Genomic DNA, 7,965 nt, shown 5'->3' with positions numbered 1-7,965 from the left:
TTAGTCTAAAGATAACATCATGCCCTTTTCAACCCAGACTTTATTCAGTTATCTCTTTCTTGTCCACTGTATCCTTCCTTCCTTCCTTCCTTCCTCCCTCCCTCCCTCCTTTCCTCCCTCCCTCCCTTCTTCCCTCCCTCCCTTCCCTTCTTTTCTTCCTTCCCCCTCTCTCTTTCCGTCTTTCTTTCCTTCCTCCTTCCTTATTAAGATTTATTTATTTGTATTTTGTATGCTCATTTGCACCATGAGCATGAAGTGCCCTTGAAAGCCAGAGATGGTATCAGATCCCCAAGAAGTGGAGTTAGAGGTGGTTGTGAGCTGCCATGAGGGTGCTGGGAATTGATTCAGACCCTCTGTAGGAACAGTAAATGCATTTAATCATTGAGCCATCACTCCAGCCCCTTTCTTAAGAAGGTGTGTGTGTGTGTGTGTGTGTGTGTGTGTGTGGCTGTCTGATTCCTTGAGCTGGAGTTACACGCACTGTGAACCTCAGGATGCAGATGCTGAAACCCAAACTCAATTCTCTGCAAGAACAGTGCATTTCTCTTAACCTCTGAGCTATCTCCCTAGCCTCCCTCAGAATCTTTCTTGTAGTAACAACTCTGCAGGTTTTTTTAAACACAGAAACATTATAAGAATATGCTTTTGTGTTTTAATCTCGGGTGTGGGGGTGTGGGGGTGTGGGGCTGCTTCATATTGTACACAGTGACAGGCTATGACTCTTCTCGCAGAGGCATGGTTTTGCCAGCTACAGAGAGTTTCTGTGATTGCATGATGTTTGGAATTCTGGGAATATTTCAGAGAGTATATAAATGCTAGAGCCCCAATAGGCAGGATTGGTGGTTGTTCGTCATTCAGGGGGGTTGGTTGTTGTTTGTTAGTAGTTATGCTCAGAGGGGAAAAAAAATTGATTCAGGGGTTCTCTCTCTCTCTCTCTCTCTCTCTCTCTCTCTCTCTTCTTTCTCTATCTAGTGATACTGTGAAATGAGGGGTGGGGAAGGGTGATAAAGGGTTGGAGAAAAGAACCCACAAAGACCAGCTCCCCTCCCCCCTTTTATTTTTGCTTCAGCAATCTCCTCTTCCTCCTCCTCCTCCTCTTCTTCCTCCTCCTCCTCTTCCTTCTCCTTGTCTTTTCTCTCTTTGAAATACTGGGAATTGTCCCTAGGGCCTCATGCATGCTAAACAAGTAGTCTACACACAGCTATATGCTAGGCCCTCTGTTTATTTTATTTGGAGATTGGATCTCATTGAGCTACCCAGGTTGTCTTTGAACTCATTCTATATTTTTGAACTATTTTGAACTTGAAAATGCCATCCTTCTGCCTCAGCCTCCCAAGTAGTTGGGGTAACAACCACCCACCACCAAGTACAGCACTGGATTTATTCTCTTGTACATAGAATCTAAACCTCTGTCTCTTGCTGGGCAGGCTGTTTGTATCAGAACACAGAGGACTGACTGAATCAAGCACACTTGAGATTCTGAGCTGCTGGCCCAATGTGGCTCTTGTCATGCAGAAGAGCCCAGCTGCTACCCCTCTAGTGAAAACCAGCTGTTCCCTCCGTAGACACGGGAAGCAAGCTGACCTCTGAGGTTACCTGGCTCTGGGTGCTTATCACCGTCCCTCCAGGGAGAACAAGAGCATGCAAGAGTTAGGCCTTGCTAAGGACTTCCCAGAGGAGAGCCTGCTCCCTTGGCAGTGCTTCTGAGAGCAGCTATGTTTGTCTCACTCTCCAGCTTCTGGGATGCAGCTAAAAAGACAATGGGTTACCACCTGGACAGAGACTAGAACACCTGCATAGCTAACAAGCTCTCAGATGGTGATGTTGCTGCTCCTCCCTGGACCAGACTGAGTAGCAGCAGAGTCTGAGGAGTCTCTTCTGATAGTTCTCACACCTGACCATGGAGCCAAGTCATCAAGGGAGCTAGCCAAAAATTCTAATGCCCAAGCTATGAAAATCAGGCTCTCTGGTAAATTTCAAAGCAGCCCAGTGGGACTATGGCTGACTCCAGCATGAGAGGCAAGACAGGGTATACAAGTCTAAACTATTGATGTGCATGTTGACCAGTCTTCCTCGGAGAGATTCAGGATACATTCCACCCAGGTGTCGCTTCAGCCTGTATAGAGTTTTGTGGTGGCAGAGGGTGGGGAAATAGATCCTGTCCTGATCAAGAGTAGGGTACTGTTCAAGGTCAAAACTGTCATCCTAATCTGAGTAGAGGTAAGCTTGTCCTCTAAATGCACACACAGAGGGTTCATAACATCTGAATGTTCTCACCATCAGGACCATTCTGTCCTCACCCCAGCCTTGCATGGGAAGAAGTAAGAAAGTAATACTTCCACCTCACGCATGAGGAGGCTGGGTCCAGGAGGAAGTGACATGCAAGGACCAAGGAGTTAGATCTATCACACTGTCCTCCACAGAGGCCAGTGTCATGTCCCCAATAGTACCCAACAAGATTCAAAGGTGGCAGTAGAAACCCTAGAAGCCAAGGGAAAACTTGAGAGAAAAGCAAGTTTCTCCAAGGCCTCCTGTAGATACAATACAGCCCACGGGCAGCTTAAAGCACTGAGAGAAGACTGGAGTGTCTCTCCAAGGTTCTCATTTCCTTTTGCAGTGGGCTTTCTAGCTCAACTCCCTGGCCACCCACAAGCCCAGCATTAGCAGATTAAAAACTTGTTCTTTATTCATCTCTCCCCTCTTCTCAGGTTGTTCCATTCATGACATTTTCTGACAGAGTGTCATAAAATAGACATAGAGTCCCAACTATTCATATCTAGACTATCATTCATGACTTCCTATACAGCAGGTGCTGCTCCAAGTACTAAAGATACAGCAATGAGCAATGTGTGCGTGCACTCAGACACACACATGCACACAGAAACACAAATGCACACAAAGAGACACACTCATGTTCATGCACATGTGCACACTCATGTTGTCATGCACAAATACACTCACTTGTCATGTACAAGTACACACACACACACACACACACACTTCTCTTGAGTTTCCAGTCTGCCTTACCCGCTTTCATTTCAGACCTTTTATTCCTTCAGTATTTGTCAGAACATTTGGCACCAGTAGAAAAGCTAGATTTTCAAGTTCTCCATCCAGTACAAAGACTTCAGTCTGGGAAAGCATTAAGCAAGCTTCCCAGTCTCCAGAGACATGGCTGTCTGAAGCAGCTTTCGAGCACTGGTGATCCCATACAGAAGCCCAAATCAGTATGCACTGGAGATTTCTGTTTAAATACTGTCTGGGATCACTGAGTGGCCAGACATTATCTAGTCCTGTCTCATCACCAGCCAAAATCTCCATATTTCTCATGGTGCCTCCCCCCACCTCAGCCACTGAAAGAGGGTCTTGGAGGCCAAGGGACTGCATAGTCCTGGTCCCTGAGGTGCCACCAGCAAACTCCATGATCCTGGATGGTTCATTTAAAGTGCATCAGTAAAATGTCTTGGGGTCCCAGTGTTCCTCGTGGGTGTTTGCCTTTGCCTAGAGAGAAAATAAAGGGGGGGGTGTTCCCAAGTCAGGTGTAAGTTGTTCAAATCCTGAGTAATATGGGAAATTTCCAGTTGAACCTGCAAATTTCAGGGTTTGGATCCCAGCCCAGAGCAGGAGGGTAGGTTGTCTGGGTCGCTGTGAAGTGCACATTTCCTGCTATTTCTTTCCAAGTCTGTGTTAAAGTAACAAGCTCAAATGTGAACATTAACAATGATGACTCAGGCCCAGGGAATGTTGGTAGCATGACTCTGGTTTTAAATAACAGCAAAAACAGGGCTTTTCTTGTCCGTTTGTTGACAAAAGTCAACAAGAAATCATTAATCTAGTTCACTGGTCTCTAAACAGTATTTTTTTTAACGTGTATGAGTGTTTTGCCTAGACATGTGCATGTATCACTGTATGCCTGTGTATACACAGAGGTCAGAAGAGGGCACTGGAGTCCATAGAACTGGTGCCTCTGAAGGTTGTAAGCCACAGTGTAGGTGCTAGGACCCAGCCCAGAGCCTCAGAAAGAGCAATACGTGTCTAAACAAGTTTGATAGATAATGCATCCTGATGGTAAAAATATTTTGAGCATGCTCTAAATAAATGGCTATTCATATAAATATTCATATAAATATTATAAAGGTGCACTACTCTGCTGATTAGCATATAAAACACACACAAAGTAAATTAAAATGACAAGATTGAGGGGAGAAAAATCATCCAGAGACAAAACTTTATTAAGTTTTTATTTTTGTACCAATTGGAGGGTTCTATTTTTTATCCTTTTAATTTCAGTTGAAACGTTCATTATAAGTCTAAGTCTAATTATCTAAATTCTTTGTTTTAACTGAAAGGGCTATGGTGTAAAAATATGCAGACCTCAATGGAATGTGTTGTTGAGAGTGCTTGGAAGTGGGGATTCAACCCAACCCTATCTGAACATTTAAAAGACTGCAATTAGAACCACCACCACTGGTGTTTCCTTCTCTCCTGTGGTGGTTTGAATGAAAGTGACCCCCTATTCAAGCTCATAGTCTGGAATACTTTATCCTCATTCAGTAGAACTGTTTGGGAAGGATTTGGAGGTGTGTCATCTGAGTAGGCTTGAGATTTTAAGACTTCTGCCACTCCCACGGGTTCTCTGGTTTGAGATGCAATGTCTCAGCCTTCACACTTCTATCATGGACTCTAACCCTCAGGAACTATAAGCCTAATTACATGCTTTCTTTTATAAGGCACCTTGGCCATGTGGCTTATCACAGCAATGGAAAAGTAATTCAGATACCTACCACCATCCTTTCCTGTGTCTCCTACTGAGGATGTCTCTAAGTTGTTACATAAATGTGCTGGCTAGTCTCACAAGCTAGAGTTATCTAAAAGGGGGAAACTGAGAAAATGTCTCAAGATCCAACCATAAGTCATTTTCTTAGTTATTAATGGGGGAGGGCCCGGCCCATTGTGGGTGGGTGGTCTGTGTTCTCTAAGAAAGCAGCCTGATCAAGCCAGTAAGTAGCATCCCTCTATGGACTCTGCATCAGCGCCTGCCTCCAGGATCCTGCCCTGTTTGAATTCTTGTCCAATGTCCTTTAATGATGAACAGTGATGTGGAAGAGTAAGGCAAATTAACCCTTTCCTCCACAACTTGCTTTTTGGTTATGGCGTTTCTTCACAACACTAGAAACCCTAAGTTAATAAACATCTATAATGCAACCAACATACAAACAGTCCCTCAGAAAGAACCTATTCATTAAATAGGTAAATATTGAGCCTAATGTCTCTATTTTAAACTTTAAATAAAACTTAAATTTCTTAAAGTTCTCAATGGAATAGAAACCATCACATACAGACCAAGGGTTTTCTCTTGGCTAAATTACTCCAAAGAGCTTGGAATTTCCTTTTTTTCCCCCCTCTGTTGGGGTTCTTTTAATATTTAAATACAAAAAGGGAGCACTGACTTCTTTTTTAAACACATGCAGGTCTATGAGCCAAAATGTGCAGAGGAAATGTGTGCCTGATCTGTCCAGTTTCCATCTGGCTAAAGCTACTGCCAGCCTCCATTTTCTCAGGCACACCTAGGGATTCCTGGTGACTATTTTGTACTACAGCTGTAATAGATTCTGTCTTTTTTTTTTTTTTTTTTTTTTGCATGTCCTAGACAGTTCCATTTTTTCTTCCCTCGGATCAAGGCCCGTGAGTTTATTAAAAGAGTGTGCTTATAAGGGGGAAGGCCCATCCCCCACCAGCCCATTCTTGGTGCCTGGAGCCAGCCCTTAGGCGATCTACAGGGTGTGTCTTCAGAATGTCTCAAGGACCTTTCAGCAGAAAGCTGAGTCTTGGAGAAAAGCAAATAGAGCCATCAAGGTCAGAAGGCTCTACCTGTTTTGCATGTCCTAGACAGTTCTATTCTTTAAAAAAAAAAAAAAGTCCTTAATGGTCATGGGTGCTTACTTCTTTCCTGCATTGGGCATGTAAGAACTTCTTTAGGAGCAATTTATTAAAGGAGTAGAGTGGAATCATCTTCCACACGGCTGTACTCCAGCATCGTCGTGGGAACTGGAAGTGAGGGCATTCATTACGAAGGGCGCAGGTGTGTAACTAGGGCCTCTCCATGAGAAATTAAATTCCCATCAGGTTCAAATTGATCAATGTGCCAAGATTTAAAAGGAAGGAGAAGAAAAAGTTCAAACAATCAGCAGTTCAAACACAAATTAATTTCAATATTCTCCCACCAGGACAAATACCTGGTAACAATTTTAGATCTTTCCAGGAAGCAGAGGTAGAACCCCTGGTATTCTTCCTGACAGCCTGTGTTAGGCCCTAAAAGTATCTGCTGTTGCTGTTGTTGCTCCATTTGCACCTTTTCTACCTCAAAAGACAACAGAGCGAACCAGGATCACGAAGTGGTCCCAATCCACAAAGTTGCCCTGGAAAAATCTATACATCTTCTCAGCCACAAAGAACAAGGTGGCTCCAACAGCTGACCAGACCCTCTCAGGAAACATCTCCGTCAGACGGGGTCTCACCTAGCTCGCCAGCCTTGTCCTCTTCCAGCTCCTCCTCGGCCTTCTGTGTCTCGGCTTTCGGGAGTAATTCTTTGGGGGACAGAGGCTCCCCAGGGCCAGCTGCAGCAGAGGTGGTAGCCATGGCTGTAGCCCCGAGCTTTGAGTTTCTTTTCTTTTGCATATGTGCCACTTTACTTTCAATGCTCCAGAGGCAGACGCTGATGAAGGTGTTCTACATAGTGAGTTACAATCCATCCTGTGTCACATGATTATTTTGAGGCTAGAGAGATGCCTAAAGAGTTAGGAGCACAGACTGTTCTTTCAGAGCACCCATTTCAGGTGGTTTAAAACCTCCTCTAAGTGACTATATATCCCATGACATCCCAAAGAATCTAACAGTTTGTCCTAACTCAACCTTCTTTTTTTGGTACCATTTTCTTAATACAAATAGAAGTGTATTGTATTTGATCTCTGACTGACACACCGCTTGAAGTGATTATGGTAGCAGCAGCGTATGAGCGTTCCCCTAAGGAAGCCATAGTCAGTTATTGGTTGCCTCCACACTGTTGTGGGATCTTCCTCCTCTGGTTGGGCTGGGAAATGCAGAGATGATCCCGTGTTGGATTCATTATTACCAGGACGTCATGCCTCACATCCAGCAAATAGCTCTTTCAGTCTAAGCCTCCTAGGCCAAACCTAGCCACTCAGCCAATCCATTCCATCCAACACAGCCTGGAAGTTATCCACAAGGAAGTAGCACTTCAGGGGGCCAGTATAGAGGTTGGGGTAGGGCCAAGTTGTTACTATACTCCGCAAATTTTTGTGTGCCAATTAATGAAGGCCTCCTTGAACAGTGGTGGGGAAAACCCTGGGGAAGGTATTCCGGAGCAGAGACAGCCAAGCCTTCATTATTCACCAGCACCTGGATTGCCAGCTGCTAGAATGTGGGAATAGCTAGAAGCTCATCCTGAGAGGTTCAGGTAGAGCGGTCCAGACACAAACCCTGGTGACAGGTCTCCTATTCCAGCAGGGTAAGGAGGTGACTCCGAGATTCCCAGTTGAGCTTTGAATTTCTTACTGCTAGAGAAATGGTCTGAATCTCTGGGAGAATGAGGTACTTTCCATAGAACCCAGCCAGCCTTCTAATACATAAAATTGATCAAGGACACACAATGTAAAATCTTTTCAAATGCATTTGCATTTTATTAAAGCGGAATTTATAGTTTGCATTTTATTAAAGCAGAATCTATACCGAGTATGGTCGTATGGATGGTGGCAAAAGTTCTGATAACTAAAGGGCTTTATGGTAAAGCAGGCATTATAAAATTGAAAGGCATGGTGGTTTGAATATAAATGGTTCCCATAGGATCACCCATTTGAGTGCTTGGTCATCAGGGAGTAGCACTATTTGAAAGGATTCTAAGCACTAGGAGTTCTAGCCTTGTTGAAGGAAGTGTATCCCTGGGGG

The 7,965-nt window shown here is 44.2% G+C and overlaps 1 pseudogene; it reads right to left on the bottom strand.

The window, feature by feature from the left end:
• Window positions 1-6,248: 6,248 nt before the first annotated feature.
• Window positions 6,249-6,639, bottom strand: LOC110307961 (annotated as a pseudogene).
• Window positions 6,640-7,965: the final 1,326 nt, after the last annotated feature.

The sequence above is a fragment of the Mus caroli genome, chromosome 2, assembly GCF_900094665.2.
Source record: "Mus caroli chromosome 2, CAROLI_EIJ_v1.1, whole genome shotgun sequence".
Taxonomy (NCBI): Eukaryota; Metazoa; Chordata; class Mammalia; order Rodentia; family Muridae; genus Mus; species Mus caroli.
The sequence above is the reverse complement of the archived record's forward strand: the minus strand, read 5'-3'. Positions and strand labels throughout refer to the sequence as shown.